The sequence below is a fragment of the Vulpes lagopus genome, chromosome 21 (genome assembly GCF_018345385.1).
Source record: "Vulpes lagopus strain Blue_001 chromosome 21, ASM1834538v1, whole genome shotgun sequence".
NCBI classification, from domain to species: Eukaryota; Metazoa; Chordata; class Mammalia; order Carnivora; family Canidae; genus Vulpes; species Vulpes lagopus.
In genome coordinates this window covers 28,640,783-28,659,842 of record NC_054844.1, presented here as the reverse complement: position 1 = coordinate 28,659,842, position 19,060 = coordinate 28,640,783, and the positions used below count along the sequence as shown (strand labels likewise).

The 19,060-nt window shown below is 37.3% G+C and overlaps 1 pseudogene; it reads right to left on the bottom strand.

Moving 5' to 3' along the window:
* Positions 1–2,039: 2,039 nt before the first annotated feature.
* LOC121480429 lies at positions 2,040–2,122 on the bottom strand (annotated as a pseudogene).
* Positions 2,123–19,060: the final 16,938 nt, after the last annotated feature.

Below are 19,060 nucleotides of genomic sequence, written 5' to 3'. Positions count from 1 at the left end.
CTTGTATTAAATTTGTATGTTTCTCTTTTACTAATCTGTCTTTGTCGGTTTAATTTTCAGACTAAGCCAGGGACCTTCACAGGTTTGAGGAACACTTTTCCCTCCCTTACACTACATAGCAAATTACTTGAGACTTGGCAGTTTCAAACGATAAACATTTATTATCTCACACCATTCCAAATGGTGAGGAATCTGGGAGCAGCTTAGCTGAGTGTTTCTGCCTTAGACTGTCTCCTGAGGTTACAGCCAAGATGTCAGCCAGGCTGCAGTCATATGAAGGCTTACCTGAGCTAGAGGATCCCCTTGCCAGTTCGTCACCTGGTTGTTGGCAAGAAGTCTCAGCCTCTCACCAGATGTGCCTCTCCATAAGATTGCTTATGAAGTGACAGCTGGTTTCCCCCAGAATCAATGATGAGAGAGAGAGAGAGAGAGAGAGAGAGAAGACACCAAGATGAAAGCTACAGTGTCTTTTATGACCTCTTCTCAGAAGCGACATAGCATCACTTTTATTGTATTCAGTCAGTCATGAAGACCACCCTGGTATGACATGGGAGATGTCCCAAGGGTGTGAATACCCGGAAGCAGAGCTCACTGGGGGACATCTTGGAGCCTGGCTGTCATCCTTCCCTTGTATCCTTTACTATCTTCTTCCGCGCCCATCACCCTTTTGCTCTGTCAACTTAAACTACTTCCTCCTTGCTAGATCCCCCCCTATGTTGGTTCCAGGCACTCTGAAATTATACTCTGAAGCTTCACTTCTAATCATCTTGGGGGAAAAAGAAAACACAAAACCCTTCCTGAACTGCTCTTCCTACTTTGGCTCTAGTTACCCACTCTGTCTCCACGGTTGAACTCCTAAAAGAGAAGTCCATGCACACTCTGCTTCTTCACCTTCTATTTCTTTGTCCCACAGCAATTTGACCTGCACCCAAACTTTTCCAGTGGAACTGTGATCCCCAGGTCACTGGAACATTGCAAGGAGCTCTTGGTGTAAAATTCCAATACATTTTCAGCACTTACTTAATCTCTGCAGCGTTTCTTTTCATGAATCTCATATCCCTGGGCCACTGTGACACCATTCTTCCTTGGCTTTTGTCCTAACCTTTTTATGACTATTTCTCAGCTTCCATTGTTGATCTTCTTCCTTTAAGTAAGTATTGGTATTCTTCACAATTCAACCCTCACTTCTTTTTTCTTATTATTCTGAACACTGTCCTTGTATTTTTTTCTATTCCAGAATTTCTAATTGGGAGGGGAAATTTAAAAAAAAAAAAAAAAAAAAGATACTCTAAAGGAAACCTTATCTCCAAAAAGAGTTTTATCCATTTGGTAACAAACTCTAGTGCAAAGGCATAATGAAGTGTGATCTCAGAAGAAGGCTTCCCTCTCTTCCTAGAAGAATCCACCAATATATCCACCAAGTCAATATTCACCATTTTAGTTCAACATTAAGAAGAGCAGACTGCCTACTCTCATCATCAGTTTATGCAGAGATTGCTAAAAGCAAGAGCTACACCCAGCCTCATAGTCACCTCCTGTCAGCACCTCTTTCAGATACTTCATGGTGGCTGTGCCAAGACTCCCAGAATCGTGCCACATTCTGTTCTCCTAGACAAATTGTTCAACCAACCTCTCCCTGGAATGCTCAGGGTTTCAGACCTACACATCTCCTAAATTATTGTCATGAGACCACGTTCTGAGTCATACCCCACAGTGTGTTCTTAGCACAGACACGGCTATTGCTACTACAGCTAGTCCTGCTGTCTTCGCACTTCCACCATACTATGTACTATGAACAAGAGCTTATGATCAGTAACATCGTGATGCCCAGTAAAGGGCACTGGGCAGCAGCCTGCTGTTCATATACCTACTCGATCAGAAACTTTTAACATTTCCTTGTTGGTATGTTCCCCTTCTCAGGAGCAAAGCTAGAAGTCAGGTAGGTAGGTGTTTCCTTGTATTCAAGCCACAAACCTTATTTTGCCAATGAAATCACTGGCATTGAGAAAAGTTTTCTTTTTCTTTTTCTTTTTTTTTTTTTTTTTTGAGAAAAGTTTTCAATTAGCAATAATCACGCCTCAGATAAACCTCATTGGTTACGATACTGCCACTATGCAAAGCTGAAATCACTGGCATTGAGACTGAGCACCCAGAATTTCTCCACATCTTGGAGTCTCCAGAGCCTCATTCTAAGGCTAATGAAACCATCTCTGTACTTCAAGCCCATTTAGTCAGAGACTGCCAGAAATAGCTACTGCTCTTCTAACATATAAAACTGATTAGGGATCACAAGAAAAACTCATGTTTCATCTAGGGAAAAATATCTAAACATCAGTAGTGTGGGGAGGAAATTGTAAAATAAAATGAAATGTTAAAAGGAGAGAAAATCTGAAACATATGTTCCCAGAAAATGTTATGTCTAACAAATTTAATGCTAGTCCTAGATTATTAATGGAGAAAAGGCAGAGAAGAAGAAAGGAAGGAAGGAAAAGGAAGAGAAGGGAAGGGCAAAGTGAGGGGGGAGGTAGGGAAAGAAAAAAATATATAAAAAGAGTCTTTTTAGAAACCAATGAGAAAGGCACAAGGTTTGGTTCTAGATACCCTGAAACCACCTTTGCAAATTAGTCAAGTTTTCTTCATCTCATAGTGCTTTCTATTCATTGGGATTGCATACATTTATGGCTGGTGTTTATACGGATATGCTTGTATTTTTGTCATTTTGAGAATGCTTTATAGACTCATAATTAAGACATAATTCAAGGTGAAATAGACAAAGGGGATTGCAAGTACCACTTAGCTTGATGAGCACTAACAAATGTATGGAATTGTTGAGCCATTATATTGTATACCTGAAGCTCATATAGCACTGTATGGTAATTATACTTCAACAAAAAAAGACATAATTTGCATCCTTTACCACATTAATTATTTGTAGCCACATGTAATCTTGATGTTCTGATGATTGACTAGGAAGAAGGCACACAAAATTTCAAATAGCATCTCTAGTACTGGGACAAACCAGAAGCATTCTGATCCTGACAGTTGTTCAAAGAGCAAATAGTACTGACTTCACATCATACCAGAAGCCTGCAGTAAGAAGAGAAGTTACCATATATGACCTTCAAGTCCAACATCATCAAATTAGGAGGAAGAATTTCAGCAGCAGAAAAGAATACAACCTCACTCCATCCATCTGCCCAGTCTAACTGCATATTATACTGGTACATATATGCAAGAAGAATCAATTTAATTATTCTGACTATTATAAACACTTATTATAGGATGTAGGTAATGGTATAAAGAGACTCTTACCATTGTTGTAATCAATGTTGCAAATTTAGGATGGCTTTGATTATATATGTTTTTTTCAAAAGTTTATTCTCTTGAGCTAGGTTTGAGATATCATGACACCGGCATGAATCACAAGATCAATAAAACTTTCCAAGGTTCTGCAAACCTGGTACCTCTGTTTCCTTGACATTTTCCTGTTATGCTTAAGACAAGCTGTTGAGATTGAGGGAGAGGTTAAATGGGCAGCTTGAAGAAAATTGTAAATGTTTGTAAAATCTGCTGAGGGAATTTTGTAGAAGCAGATGGCCCAGAACAAATAAAAAGATTGTCAAGCTTTGTGGTAGGGTCACCTAGTTTCGAGGTCATGGATTTATTGTCGCTTTTGCAGGCCAGAATCACTAAGTTTATTTTCATATTTAATGCATGACATCTATATATGTAAATGTAATTTTTCTTGATTATACAGAATTTAAGTCACTAATATAACCTTCACAGCTAGTTCGTTAGGGTCTTGTGGTTGCAAACAACAGAAAATTGCTCTGGCTAATAAAAGATAAAGGGAATTTCATTGGAAGGATAGGTGAAAGCTATTAGAACAAAGGGAGGGCTAATCAACCAGTATCTGAAGGACAAAACATTTTCACAGATCTCAGTTGTAGAAAGAGATAGATGCCTATGTAAATCACTTAATGTCTTCGAGTCACTGCATTCCAGAGTCCAGTTCTAGAGAGAAACTGTTTGCCTTAGCAAGGGTCATATGTTTAGTTTAGGAGAGCTGCCAACAAGCCTGGAGGGTTGGACAGGTAATTCACTAAAGGAGAACTGTAGTGCTGTTGTCAAAAGAAAAGGGGTTGAATGATGGTGAGCAAAAATTAATAAATGTCCACTGAAGATAAAGGAGCAGAATTGAGATCCGAATCTATATTTGTCCCAAGTAAAACCTAATATGGTACGTTCTTTGTCAAGTTGCCTCCTAATAAGAATGGAGAAGGTATGCTGTTGGTCAAAGGGTTACAGTAAAAGTGGAACAGAAGAGTAAGAATATGAGAGAGTTTTGCAGGCTGCAAATAACAATGGACAGTGGGGCCTCCAAGCTAGGGATGAAAGTGAAACCAGAAGAGGCCTTCAAAACTAGGAGAACTGGAGGGACAGAGTGGTAAAACAGGCATTTCTGGGAGTCTTCTGAGAAATTTTGTGATGTAAACCAAGTGAGAGACATGTCCTGAGAAGCTGAGGTATGTCATGAGGGTCATGAAAGAACAAATAAAGTTCAGTTGTGTTTTAGTTTCTGAGAGAGTCAGAAGCACGCTAATTATGTGGTTATTGAAAACTTAAGGAGGAAGACCGTTGATTGCCATACCCATCTTAAATATAAAATCTGCTCCAGAGACTTTATGGCTTTGTGTTGAACAAAGGAACAATGAAAACTATATTGGCCAATGGTATTTACAAACTAAGTAAAGAATGTCTGAAGAATATCTTATGAATGAATTTATTTTTCTAACCACACCTTTCCCCAAAGAACTGTTTTATGACTCCAGGTAATTCTCTCAAACACAGTGTTAAACACAAGCCTAGAGGCAATAGCTTTTAGGTACCTAAAGATAGTCCTACTGATAAAAAGAAATTGAAAGCAGGTGTCTTTGTTTGCTTTATATTGAACTCACCTGTCCCCAAAGCTAGGAAAGTGCATTTTGTTTGTGCTGCTTTTCTTCTTAATTAAACTTTATTTTGAGGTAATGATAGATATACACACAATTGTAAGAAATAATACAGAGAAATCCCACGTAGCCTTTATCTGGCTTTCTCCTGTGATAACATTTTGCAAAACTATAGTACAATATCACAACCAAGGTACTGACACTGATACAGTCAAGGTACAGCTTTGGGGGAAAACGTCACCCCTACCCCTTGTGTTTCCATATGCAGTAATTTAAGCTGGACCAAAATGATTCTCTAACCTGATTGTTCATTTGTTCCCTGGGTGACCTCAAACTTCCTGGAAAGCTGAGAATCACTAAGTCTCTCTCTGCCCTTCATTTACTCCTCCCCAGGGGAATAGGGGAGCCTAGCTGGACAGGTGAGTTGAGGAGAATAAACAGCTCACCCTTCCCCCACCATTTCTAGATCTGTGTTTTGCAGAGAGTGCGTCAGCTTTCCCCTCACAGGCCTGTATTCTACAGGGAAGCTGTGTTGTTCAACAGTACCAGTAACTCCTGGACAAATCTCAGGAAAGTACGACAGCGCCCACTTGGCCATGTCTTCTAGTCAGTGTTACTAAGGACAGTTTGACCTTCATTTATCTGATACTGTATCTCTTTCAACTGGTTCTGACCTCAAGAGGAAGAAAGGGACAATACTTCTTAGGTACCCGTTTCCTACAAGAAAAGGGTTTTCAGAGGGCATGACCTCATACATCAGACGGGGGGACCCTGGGGATATGATCTTAGATTTGCCTTCGTGCCACTCTGCTCTCCAGAATGTAGCAAAGTAAGATAAATGTGGAATGTTGGCAGGTTAGATTGCACCTGGCTTACAGAAGCATTCATTGTGAAATCTCTGACTAATGAGTTACAGCTGCACCGGGAAGCATGCGACTTGGCATTTACTCCTGAAGAGCAAGCATGGGATTATACACAGGGAATAGAAGGGGGGGCTGCCCCAGCATGAAGTTGTCTGTCCCGGGTTCAACCTCATCTCTTGTGACTGAGCCCTGTTGAGTGGAGGAGAGAAGCTGCACCTCACCTGTCACCAGGTGTCATATAACGTGCGTAGCAAGTGGTCCACTAGAATTCCAGCACCTGGTTCCTGCTCTTCAGCAACTAGACAAAGTTCTTTGTTAAGATCACTTAGCTCTTGTCTTTCTGTAGGTTAGCATATCTATCACTCATTTCCACACTTATTTCCCTTTTCCTTCCCTTTTCAGAGATGCAGGGAAGCTAACTTAAACTTCTCAGACTACCCTGCAGTTAGAGGCGGCCTGGCCCCCAAGACTCAGTTCTGGCAAATGAAATGCCAACTGAATTTTTCCGGTACTGCCTCTTCTACTTCATTTTTCTTGCCTGGAACACGTGCACAACGCTCGAGGCTTAGTCATTGCTAAGGATGCATACAGCAAGACAGAAGGGGTCAGTTGATGGCACTGTTGATCTAGCATACAAGTCTTGGACCTCCTATCACCAGATCTGTGGAGTGTCCTGGATTATACAGCTGCACCCAACATGATCATAAAAGTCCTTATAAGGGAAAGAGGGAGGCAGAGAGAAGGATCAGAGAAAGATGTGACAACAGAACCAGAGTCAGAAGAATGCTGTGTGGCTGGCTTTGAAGGAGGAAGAAGGAGGCTACAAGGCAAGGAATGTAGGCAACCCCTAGAAGCTGGAAAAAGAAGCAGATTCTTCTCCAGAACCTCCAGAAGGAATGCAGCCCTTCCAACACCTTAATTTTAGCCTACTGAGGCCTGTGTCAGGCTTCTTCTCCTTTTTCTTTTTTTTTTTTTTTAAGTTTATTTATTTATTTATTTATTTATTTATTTATTTGAGAGAGAAGCACAAGCAGGGGGAGGGGGTAGGGAAAGGGAGAAGCAGACTCCCTGCCCAGCAGAACCCTGGGATCATGACCTGAGCGAAAGGCCAATGCTTAACCAACTGAGCCACCCAGGCACCCCCTGTCAGACTCTAACCTACCCAAATATAAAACAATACATTTGTGTTGTTTAAACCACTAAATTTGTAGTAATCTTTTACAGCAGCAATAGAAAATGAATACACTACACTAAGACCTTTTAATAACAAATTATGATTAGTCTAAGGAAATGGTTTCCTTTCAGTGCAAGACACCTCTAGTTTTCAAATCAAGGGCAAGCAAAAAAAAATTCAGTGCAAGACACCTCTAGTTTTCAAATCAAGGGCAAGCAAGGAAATGGTTTCCTTTCAGTGCAAGACACCTCTAGTTTTCAAATCAAGGGCAAGCATTTTTACTTTTACACCTTTTAAACCTCTAGTTTTCAAATCAAGGGCAAGCAAAAAAGAGGCATAACTTATTTTTTTAAGAAGAAAAAAAAAACCAGGATACTATGAAAAGATTGATGTTTATAGCCATGATATTTTCAAGCTGGTTTTATTAAACCTATTTAACTGATCAGTGACAACTTATTCCAGTAAACATGCCTCAGGAACAGAAAACACACTTCTATAACCCGTGTTTCTAAGGCTGATTTTTCAACTACTCCTGCCTCAGTAGCCAATATGTCCCCAAATAATACTTTCCATAGAACTTCTATTTGTTCTGCTCAGTGAGACTGTGTCTGATCAGTATAGCTTTCCCTTACCTAAGTAAGCAATAAATTTCTAGGTTTCACATTTTGGATGATGACCTCATCCTTTGATACACTGTACGTTCTTCGTAGAAGAAACTCGTTCTTAATTTTACAAGGGTCAAGGAAGATACAAAGTGCCAGGTTTTCCTACCAACTGTTAAGTAAAGGAGTTGGGAAAGCAGTATATTAGAGTTTTTTGATTATGTAAAGAAATAAATTTATATGGTTCCTTAAAATTCTTGATTTGTTCCTATATTTATATTTGAAAAACAAAAACTCTAAAACTAAATAAAAATCACTCATGATTCCACCATCTTCATTTTTAAAATATTTTTTAAGGGATCCCTGGGTGGCGCAGTGGTTTGGCGCCTGCCTTTGGCCCAGGGCGTGATCCTGGAGACCCGGGATCAAATCCCACATCGGGCTCCCAGTGCATGGAGCCTGCTTCTCCTTCTGCCGGTGTCTCTGCCTCTCTCTCTCTGTGACTATCATAAATAAATTTAAAAATTTTAAAAATTAAATAAAATAAAATATTTTTTAAAATACAAGTCCTTGATCTCCTTCCTACCAATCTCACCCAACAGGGGTAATTGCTAATAACGATTTTATGTATATCTTTTCAGATGTAAACTTAGGCATAGAGGTGTTATAATAAGCCTATTTTAACCTGTTACCATGGGGTTGCTGGGATCTTTGAAACATATTTTACATGGTTTAGTTTGGTATTTTAGCATACCATCAAGTCCCCCATCTGGCTCCTGTGGAGAGCCGGCTTCTCCTTCTGCCTGTGTCTCTGCCTCTTCCTTTCTGTTTCTCATGAATAAATAAATAAAATCTTTAAAAAATAAAAAAATAAATTTGTTTGTAAATTCCAATTTCCCCAGAACTATTCATTAGAGACTATTACTCCCACCCTCCCCCAACGTTGAATTGTCTCAACAGCCTTACTGAAAATCATTTTATCATAAGTATATGGTTTTTTTTTCTGGACTCTCAGTTCATTCCATTTATCTACATGTCTATCCTATGCCAGTACCACATAGTCTTGAATACTCTAGCTTTGAAGTAACTTGGAAATGAGGAATTGTGTGTTCTAACTTTAAACTTTTGGGGGTTTTTCCTGTTGATGTACATCTGACATAGTCTTTATTAAAACATAATTGACAAAAAAAAACATAATTGACATAAAATATTGTATTAGTTTCAAGTATATAACATAATGACTTGATATTTATATGCATTGTGAAATAGTCTCAATAAGTCTGTCACCATACAAAATTGTAACAGTATTATCAACTATATTCTCTGTGCTGTATATTATATCCTTGAATCTATATATTTTATAACTGGAATATTGTGCTTTTTTTTTTTTTAAAGATTGTTTTAGCTCTTCAGGGACCCTTGCAATTCTCTATTAACTTGAGGGACAGCTTTTCCATTTCTACAAAAAGGCAATTAGAATTTTGACAAGATTTTATGGAATCGGCAGATTAATTTGGGGGAGTATTGTCATCTTAATAATATTAGGTATTCCAATCTATAAGCATGGGTATCTTTCAATTCCAGTCCTCTTTAATTCCTTTTAATGGTGTTTTATTTTTTCACTAGGAGTCATCCACTTCTTTTGTTAAATTTAAGTATTTTATTCTTTCTACTACTATTGTAAATGGAATTGTTTTCTTCAGTTTTGGATTATAATTACTAATGTGTGGAAATACAACCCTTTTTGTATATTGATCCTGTAAATATTTGCAATATTGCTAAACTGGCTTATTAGCCCTAATTGATTTGTGGGCTTATATATATAGAAAATCCTGGAGATTTTGGAATTATGTCATCTGCAAAGAGAAATAGTTTTACCTGGAGATTTTGGAATTATGTCATCTGCAAAGAGAAATAGTTTTACTTCTTTTTTAATCTAGATGCCTTGTATTTCATTTTCTTGCCTAATTGCCTTGGCTGGAACCTCTAGTACAATGTTGAATGGAAGTAATGGAAGCAAACAGATTTATATCCAGTATTTTTTAACTTCTAATTTATCCCCAAATTATAAGATAACTGCATTAGCTAAGAAACTGTTAGTGAAAACAGTAGTGATCATTTTTTTTTAACTTTTGTTAATGAGAATGCTTCTAATATTTTCTTTTTGAACATAAGCTGGCTTGGGAGTTAAAATAGATTTATGTTAAGGTAGCATATTCTATTCTTATTCTTTTATAAACATCTTTGACTCAAAAAGAGATTTTAAATTTCCATCAAATTCTGTTTCAAAGTCTGTAGAGTTGATCTTCTTCATATCTATCCATAAAATATATGTCCTAATATTTAATCACCTTTATATTCCTGAAATAAATCCCATTTTGTCATGTTATTCTTTTAAGATATTGCCAGCTTCCTTTTCCTAATATTTTATTTAGTATTATTTCATCAATATTTATAAGTGAAATTAATGGGCATTTCTTTCCCCTACAGTCTTTGTCAGATTTAGTATCAAAATTATTCTTGCTTTGTATAAAGAATTTAGAAGGTTTCTTTCTTTATGTGCTGAAATAGCTTGAATAATTTTGGAATTATCTGTTCCTTAAGTCACAACATAACAACCTATAAAAATTGCTTTTTTATGTGTGGGATAGCTCTTTATATTTTCTTTTACAGTAATTGATTTGTTTAGACTTTCAGTTTCTTTTCAGATCAGTTTTGGTATATTGTAGCTTCTGAAAACCCATTTTATCTAGAATTTCCAAATTATTGCATCAAGTATATTTGTGCTTTTTTTCTTAATTAACTTACTTAAAACTTTTTCTTTCCTAAGCAACCAGCTTTTGGGTTATTTAATTCTGCCATTTTTAATTTTATAATTAAGTACTCTCTACTTTTATCTTTTTTTTTCTAAAACTTTTATTTATTTATTCATGAGAGACACAGAGAGAGAGAGAGAGGCAGAGACACAGGCATAGAGAGAAGAGAAGCAGGTTCCATATAAGGAGCTCGACGTGGGAATCCATCCCAGGTCTCCCTGGGCCGAAGGCAGGTGCTAAACCACTGAGCCACCTGGGCTGCCCTACTTTTATCTTTTTAATCTCTTCTGTTTCCTTAGATGTATTTTGATCTTTGTTTAATTTCATTTGGATTTTTACTTCATTTGTTTTCATTCTTTTTTACTAGTTAATGTGAAATTTTCTAGCTGCTTTGTAATTTATTCACCTGTAGGTAAGTCCTAATTTGCAATATTTATAGAGCATTATCCCAGGATATGTTTGTGTCAGCATGCCCTGAAATGCATGCAATTTATATCTGCTTAAAAACCAAATCATTCAAGTAGGCACTGATAGCCAATGACAAAACTGGTCAAACTTAATGTTTGACATAACTTTAGTTTACTAAGGGACGGCTTGACCCTGAACTTTGTGCAAACTTGCTGTGCTGTAACTTGTTTGTTCCACCTCAAACCCCAACTCCGCCCATATGCCTAACCACCAACTAAAATTTCATGCCTTGATCTTCCTGCTTTTACAATATTTGACACAGTTCATTAAGTTCAAGACCCCCTCCCCCCGGCCTTGCAATTCTAGTATACCCCTTCCTCTTTGCACAGCCATCTGTCCCATGGTGTCTGCATATAAAAGTTTTACTTGCCCACTTCTTCTCAGAGTTGTTTCTGGCTTAGGTTTTGAGTATTTCCCTATTGCAGTAGTTCCCCTTAATAAACTCTTACCTTGCGAATGTCCAGACTCACATTTTTGTTTTGACACCAGAAGAATTTGAAAGACACTTTGATTTCTAAAACTTTATTGATATTTGGATTATAATTTTGTTGCTGGCTTATTAAATAAGCAAAATATAAAAAATATTTTTTAAAAGTTTCAAGTTAATTTAGAAAAAAAGCACAAATATACTTGATGCAATAATTTGGAAATTCTAGATAAAATGGATTTTCCAGAAGCTACAAAAATAGGATTATAAGTGCCCTATTCTACACAATAATTAAATTAGTAGCTTGCTTCATCCTTCGTAACTCCCCTTTCTCTTCACAACTTCCTCATTTTAGTTAATTATATTATCTCTTAATATTTAGCTTTCTGTTTAGTAAAAATAATGCCCATATTTGTTTTCATTTTAATCCTATTTGTCAGCAGTCCTTAAAGCTATCTACCGGGCAGCCTGGGTGGCTTAGCGGTTTAGCGCCTTTAGGCCAGGGTGTGATCCTGGAGACCCGGGATCGAGTTCCACGTTGGGCTCCCTGCATGGAGCCTGCTTCTCCCTCTGCCTCTGTCTCTGCCTCTCTCTCTCTCTCTCTCTCTCTGTCTCTCATGAATAAATAAAATATTTTTTAAAATAAATAAATAAAAATAAATAAATAAAGCTATCTACCTTATGCTTTCAAGTCCTCTATTGTTTGATAAAATTTGTCCACTGGCAGAATCACCAAATAAGTTAATGGAAATATTATCCCTAGGATCTTGTGTTTTCAGAACTCTTTGCCTTTTTACTTACCCAACACTTTGGCTATGCAATTACAGGTCACACCTCTTTCCTTGACTTTGTACTCCTCTAACTACAATGTCTTACAGGAATGAATATTGTGAAGAAATCTGAAATCAGCCTCTTTTTCTCATTATAAGTGATTTATTTTCTTTAACTTCCAAAGAATGCCAATTTTTGCAGTTTAGTAATTTTATGAGGACATACATTGGTGTTGACCATGTGGCAACTATTTTGTAAAATAATTTTGCCTTGGGGATCCCTGGGTGGCTCAGCGGTTTGGCGCCTGTCTTTGGCCCAGGGCAAGATCCTGGAGTCCCACAATCGAGTCCCACGTCGGGCTCTTGGCACAGAGCCTGCTTCTCCCTCCGCCTGTGTCTCTGCCTCTCTCTCGGTGATAAATAAATAAATAAATAAATAAATAAATAAATAAATAAATCTTTAAAAAATAAATCATATTTGCCTTTTTATATTTTCAGATTTGAGTCTCTTTATTTCTATGATTTTTTTTCTTGAATTATAATTTTTAAATTTTTCCCTGTCCCATTATTTTTTTCTTCTTTTAAGATCTATGGATTTATGCTTTTTCATCAGTTCTAGAAAATTCACAGCCATTATCTCTGTATATATTGCTTCTCCTTTCTCATTATTCTTCTTATGTGGAACTCTGTTAGATCTTGTCATTCTGTCTTCCATATTTTTTAACCTTTTTTTTCTTATTTTTCATTTTCTTGCTTTTCTTTACTACATTCTAGATCAGTTCTCCAGCTATATCTTCTGGTTTGCAAATTCTCAATTGAGTTATCTAATCTAGTTAATCCCTTCACAGTTGTTTGTCTGTTTGGTTGGTTTTGCTACAGCAATTGTTATTTTTTATTTCTGGTTTCTTTTAGATTGTTCTCAAAATGTCTCTGAAAATTCCTAGATGTTTCTATTAGAATGGTCACTTGTTGCATTGCAGGCTTTATTTAAACAGTTCATACACAGCTGCTTTACGTTGTATGTATATAATTATGATTCCAATAATTTAAATTTTTAGGGAACCTAAATCTGTTGTTTGTTTCTGCTGACTCTCACTCATGGTCATCGCCTTCTTGTGTGTTTGGCAATCTTGTTTCTGAGTTCATTGCTTAATCATAGCCTTCTTGCTTAATCATAATAGGTCGGTAGTCTTCTGAACCAAACTTAGAGAGCTCTCCTCTGGACAATGTTTGTTTCTATTTCTGTCAGTAACTAAGACCCCTTTGTTTTCTTTGTGGCTTTCGTTTTGAGTGTCCCAGGTTCAGCTTGTCCAGATAGCTGCCCTTCCAAGGGTTGGTGTTCACAATAATTTTGTTGCTATAGGAATACTTCCTCAGACCAACACTGCTCTTCCTGGCTTCTTGCAGCAAGACGGCTTCCTGTTACTCTGGCTATCTACTGTTTTCCAAGCCAACAGGAATCTTGCTTATGACCCACTATTCTGTATGTCAGTTTGATTTTTCCCCCAGCCAATGGAGATAGGCCATCACAGGGATGTTGACAATGCAGTCTCTGTTCTCCCCCACTGTTACAGATGCAGACTGTTTTTTGCAACTACAACTCCTCCCTGTGATACATATGTTGCTACACTTTCTCTGCTTCTTGGATGTAGGGAAATTCTTGCAGCCTACCTGTGAATTGCATTCCTGCCTTTGAAATGAGATTTTTAGGCTCATGCAAGAGATTTAAGCTATGTCCCTAACTTTTAAGCAATATATTTTGCTGTTTAACCCTAACCCTGACCCCAATCCAATCTGAAACTCTAAATCCACTGAGATCTTTCTAAAATCTTCACTCTCAACATCCTCTCATTCTCTCACTACCATCCCCTTATTTTGTAACTTAAGGATTTGTCTCCTGGCTTTTCTTACTTTGCTCTTTACTTTTGGGTGATTTAGCCTTTAAAATGAAAAACACAAGCATCTGGGTGGCTCAGTCAGGTAAGCAACTGCCTTCAGCTCAGGTCATGATCTCAGGGGTCTTGGGATTGAGTCCTCATCGGGCTCCCTGCTCAGTGGGGAGTCTGCTTCTACCTCTGCCCCTCCCCCCTGCTCATGCTTGTGCACTCTCTCTCTCAAAATAAATAAACAAAATGTAAATAAATAAATAAATAAATAAATAGTAGGAAAAATGCTAACTTTACTGTCTTCAAACAGTAAGTCCTGCTACATTCCCTGTGATAATATCATTTTTTAAAATATCACATGAACTATAAAAACTGTATTTGGAAATCTGTCTCCACTAATATTCAATTACCAGGTATAGTTCATCTTGACTTCAAATAGTTTCACAATACTTTGTGTCATTCCTATTGTGTGGTCTTATATCTCCAATGTTTAAAGAAATGCTATCAAGAATTTTGGAAGGACTCAGGCAAAAATATAATGATGAAAATTGTAATGTAAATATTAAAATTCAAAATGTCATAAATATAAAAAATGAACAGGACCCCCACTTTTATATAAGAGGCAAATGTGATAATTTCAGAGAAACAAGTAAAAAAATATATATATATAGAAGTGTATGGTGAATATCTGAAAATTAGCAATGTAGTTATCTTTTTTCACACTGTGCTATCTTCTAAGAAACTGTCAAGTTTTGGCAAAAAATTGATGCTTTGATTTCAATTTCTAACATAACACTGTGGACTCCAGTAAACCAGTTAAAATTTTCATTACTAAAACAAAACAATATAGTACATAATTAAATAATTATTTTTGCTAAAGTCAGAATGAGACCAAAACTACCAATATATTTTTTTTAAGATTTCATTTCTTTATTCCTGAGAAACACAGAGAGAGAGGCAGAGACAGAGGCAGAGGAAGAAGCAGGCTCCCTTTGGGGAGCCTGATGCAGGACTCGATCCAAGGACCCTGGGATTACGACCCAAGCCAAAGGTAGATGCTCAACCACTAAGCCACCCAGGTGCCTCCAAAACTACCAGTATTTTATTCAGAGTTGTATTCCTTATATACCAAATGAGGTAGTTCTCACTGCTGTCAAACAGTTTATAAAAACTAGCTGGAGGGATCCCTGGGTGGCGCAGCGGTTTGGCACCTGCCTTTGGCCCAGGGCGCGATCCTGGAGATCCGGGATCGGGTCCCACGTCAGGCTCCCGGTGCATGGAGCCTGCTTCTCCCTCTGCCTGTGTCTCTGCCTCTCTCTCTCACTGTGTTCCTATCATAAATAAATAAAAATTAAAAAAAAAAAAAAACTAGCTGGAAAGTCATTGAAAATATTCTCAGAGAAAAAAAAAGAAAGAAAGAAAATATGCTCAGAGAAAGCAAAACAAGCTACTGGCAAAATTCCATTGTCAACTTATTTAACATTGTATAACATCAATGGCATTTAATGTGTTCTGTGCTCATGCTAGTAAATATCTTATTTAGAGTTGCATGAAGCCACTGATCGCTAATATCTAGAAAATCAATCAGTTCTTGCATATGTGTGGTATAAGGAGAAGTACTAGAGGACTTTTTATTACTAAAATCCAGTGTTTCAGAATAAATTTTTTATTTAGACAATCACTTATAAGCCATAACATGAACTGGAAAGGGTACAATGGATTCAGTTCTGATACTGGCTAGCTACACATAGCAAGGAATACATGCATTGCTTTATTTTTTTTTTTTAAGATTTTATTTATTTATTAGAGAGAGAGTGGACAAGCAGGGGGAGAGGCAGAGGGAAAAGGAGAAGCAGGCTCCCCACTGAGCAGGGAGTCTGATGTGAGGCTCGATACCAGGATTCTGAGATCATGACCTGAGTCAAAGGCAGATGCTTAACCGAGTGAGCCACCCAGATGCCCCCATACACTGTTTTATAAGGAAAGATTTGTGCCACCTGTTATTTTTTGAAAGAAAATGTAGAAAAGAAGAAAGTGAACAAACTAAATGGTGGCCACTGAGTATTCAATTCCCCAAGTGCACTATGTAAAGCCAATCAGGCTTTTGCCTGCTTCCTCCACAAGTATCTCTTATCAAACTTGCTGACCATCTATCTTCACTTTGCCAAATCTAATAATTAGTTCTCTAAATCACAGTTGATCTCTGAGCAGTATTTGACAACTCTTTTCTCTTTGAAACACTTTTCTAAGATTTCCTGAAACCACATACCTCTGCTTCCTTACTGGCCGCTCCTTCTCAGTCTCCTTGGAAGGACCCACCACTTCCTCTGCCCACCACTCTATGCTGCTGAGTCCTTGATGCTCTTCCCTCCTGTATCTATACTGTCTCTCTATGTAATATCAACCAGTTCCATAGCTTTATGACAGCTGTATGCCAGAGACTCACAGATATATACCTGTAGACCCTCTTTTCTCTCTAAACTCCAGATTCATATATCAGATTGCCTTTTGACTTCTCCACTTAGATGTTGAAAAGTTCCTCAAATTGAACATATCCTTAAGATAATTTTGTTTCTCCCCCCAAAACCTTGCTCCTTCTGCATTCATTGTTGCCTCAGTAAATGGCACATCTACCCTGTTACTTCGGCCAAAAATCCATAAGACATTCCAACTAGTGTTCCTGATTTGTCTTTCATTTCACTATAATGTATTCTCCACAAACAGGTACTCCACACAGTATCCCAGTAATTCTTTCCGATTTATATTTCTAAATCTATAAAACATATTTTACACATAGAAGAGTATATACAATATATTGTAAAGTAAATTTCCATGTATCTAAACACTGGTTTAGAAATAGGACATTATCTGCAAAAGAATGATGTTGGACTATCTCATACTATATACAAAAAATTAGCTCAGAATGGACTAAAGATCTAAATGTAAGAACTTAAACTATAAAACTATTTGAAGAAAACATAAGTTATAAATACTTGTGTCTGTGGACCTAGGAAGGATTTCTCTTTTTTAAGATTTTAAAATTTTGTTTTGTTTATTTATTTATTGAGAGAGAGCATGAGTGAGTGAGCAAGAGTGTGGAGGGGCAGAAGAGAGAGAATCAGAACCAGTTTCCCCACTGAGTGTAGCCCAATGTGAGGCTTCATCTCAGGACTGTGAGATCATGGCCTGAGCCAAAATCAAGAATGGAACACTTAACCGACTGAGCCATCCAGGTGCCCCAGGAAAGATTTTTTTAAGTATAACACCAAAAGCACAAGCAACCAAAGAAAAAGAAATAGATAAATCGAGCTTCATCAAAATTAGAAACTTTTGTGCTTCATAGAAATGGGACACTTTTAGTACCGTATAAGGCTGCTTCCTGCTCACATGTCCCTTCCTGTTGAGATAAGCACAATCCTTTTTTTAAAAAATCACTCTCTTGCCTAACTTCTGTTTTACCACATGATATATACATGCCTAAATAATATAGTTTCATTTTATCAATTTGAAATTATATAAATGGAATCCCACTGTATGTATTATTTGTGACTTGCTTTGTTTTGTTCAATATTATGTTCATGAGCTGAATCCTGATGGATATAGCTGGAGCTCTGTATAAAATTCATAATATAATACACTGTAACTAGTATCATTAGATTACACTATTTTTGGACTTTGGATTATTTTCGGTTATTACTAGTGCTACAATGAACATTCTGATATGTGTCTCCTAATGCTAACGTGCAAGACTTTCTCTAAGATCTATTTCTTTCTCTTTCTCTTATCTATATCTTTATATATATATATATATATATACAATATATACATATACATATGTACGTATATATTGGACTGTCTTAATAAACATGGTGTTACCTAGGTGGCTCAGTCGGTTAAGTGTTCAACTCTTGGTTTTGGGTCAGGTCATGATCTTACAGTCCACGCTGAGCATGGAATCTACTTGAGAGTCTCTCTCTCTCCTCTCCCTCTGTCCTACCCTTCCCTCTAATGCCTTTCCCATTCCCCCCACTCCAATTAATTAAACATGAAGATGTACAACTTCTATTTTCCAAAATGGTTACATCAATTTAACATTGACCACAAGAGGATGAATTTGCATTACTATTGTCAAAGTTCTTTGGGTTTTTTCTACTTTTACCAATCTAGTGGCTTATATTTTATTGTGGTTTTAGCACATATTTCCCTGGTTGATTAATGACATTGAACATTTTTCACACATTTACTGACCATTTGGATTTCCTCTTTGGGGGAACTGCTAATTCAAGTATTTTGCTGATTTTCCAATTGCATTTTTTGTCTTTTATCATATAGATCTGTAGGAGTACTTTTTATACTATAGATACTAGTCTTCTTTACTTTGTGTTGCAGATATTTCCCCCAAATATATGGTTCCAAATTGATCTGTTAACAATGCCTATCATACTGTCGTCCTTGTTTAAAGACTTCCAGGGGCTCCCAAATGCAGTTAGCTGTAAAATCTAATGCCTCATGATCATCAAGGCCCTAAGTGATCTAGTCTCTGCCTACCTCTTTGTCCGATCTCCTTCCTTAAACTTCAGCAACACTGGCCTTCTTTTTGTTCCTCAGTTATGTGTATGAAATAGACTTGGGCTCCCTCCCTTGCACAGCTTTGGACAAGTGCCAGTTCTTGACAAATGCTCATTTGCACCTCTGGAGAGTGTTAGAAAGGCCCAGCTGCAAGGTGCATAGCACTAGCTCTGATAAAAATGCTTTATTGTGATACATAGAATTGTTCAATCAGTATGTTTTACACCTGAAACTAATATAACATTGTATATTAATTATAATTCAATAACTTTATTTTTTTTAATTTTATTTATTTATTTATTTATGATAGTCACAGAGAGAGAGAGAGAGGCAGAGACACAGGCAGAGGGAGAAGCAGGCTCCATGCACCGGGAGCCTGATGTGGGATTCGATCCCGGGTCTCCAGGATCGCGCCCCGGGCCAAAGGCAGGCGCCAAACCGCTGCGCCACCCAGGGATCCCAATTCAATAACTTTAAAGTGATTTTTTAAAATGCTTTCTTGTAATTATGGTAAGACCAAAACAAACAAACAA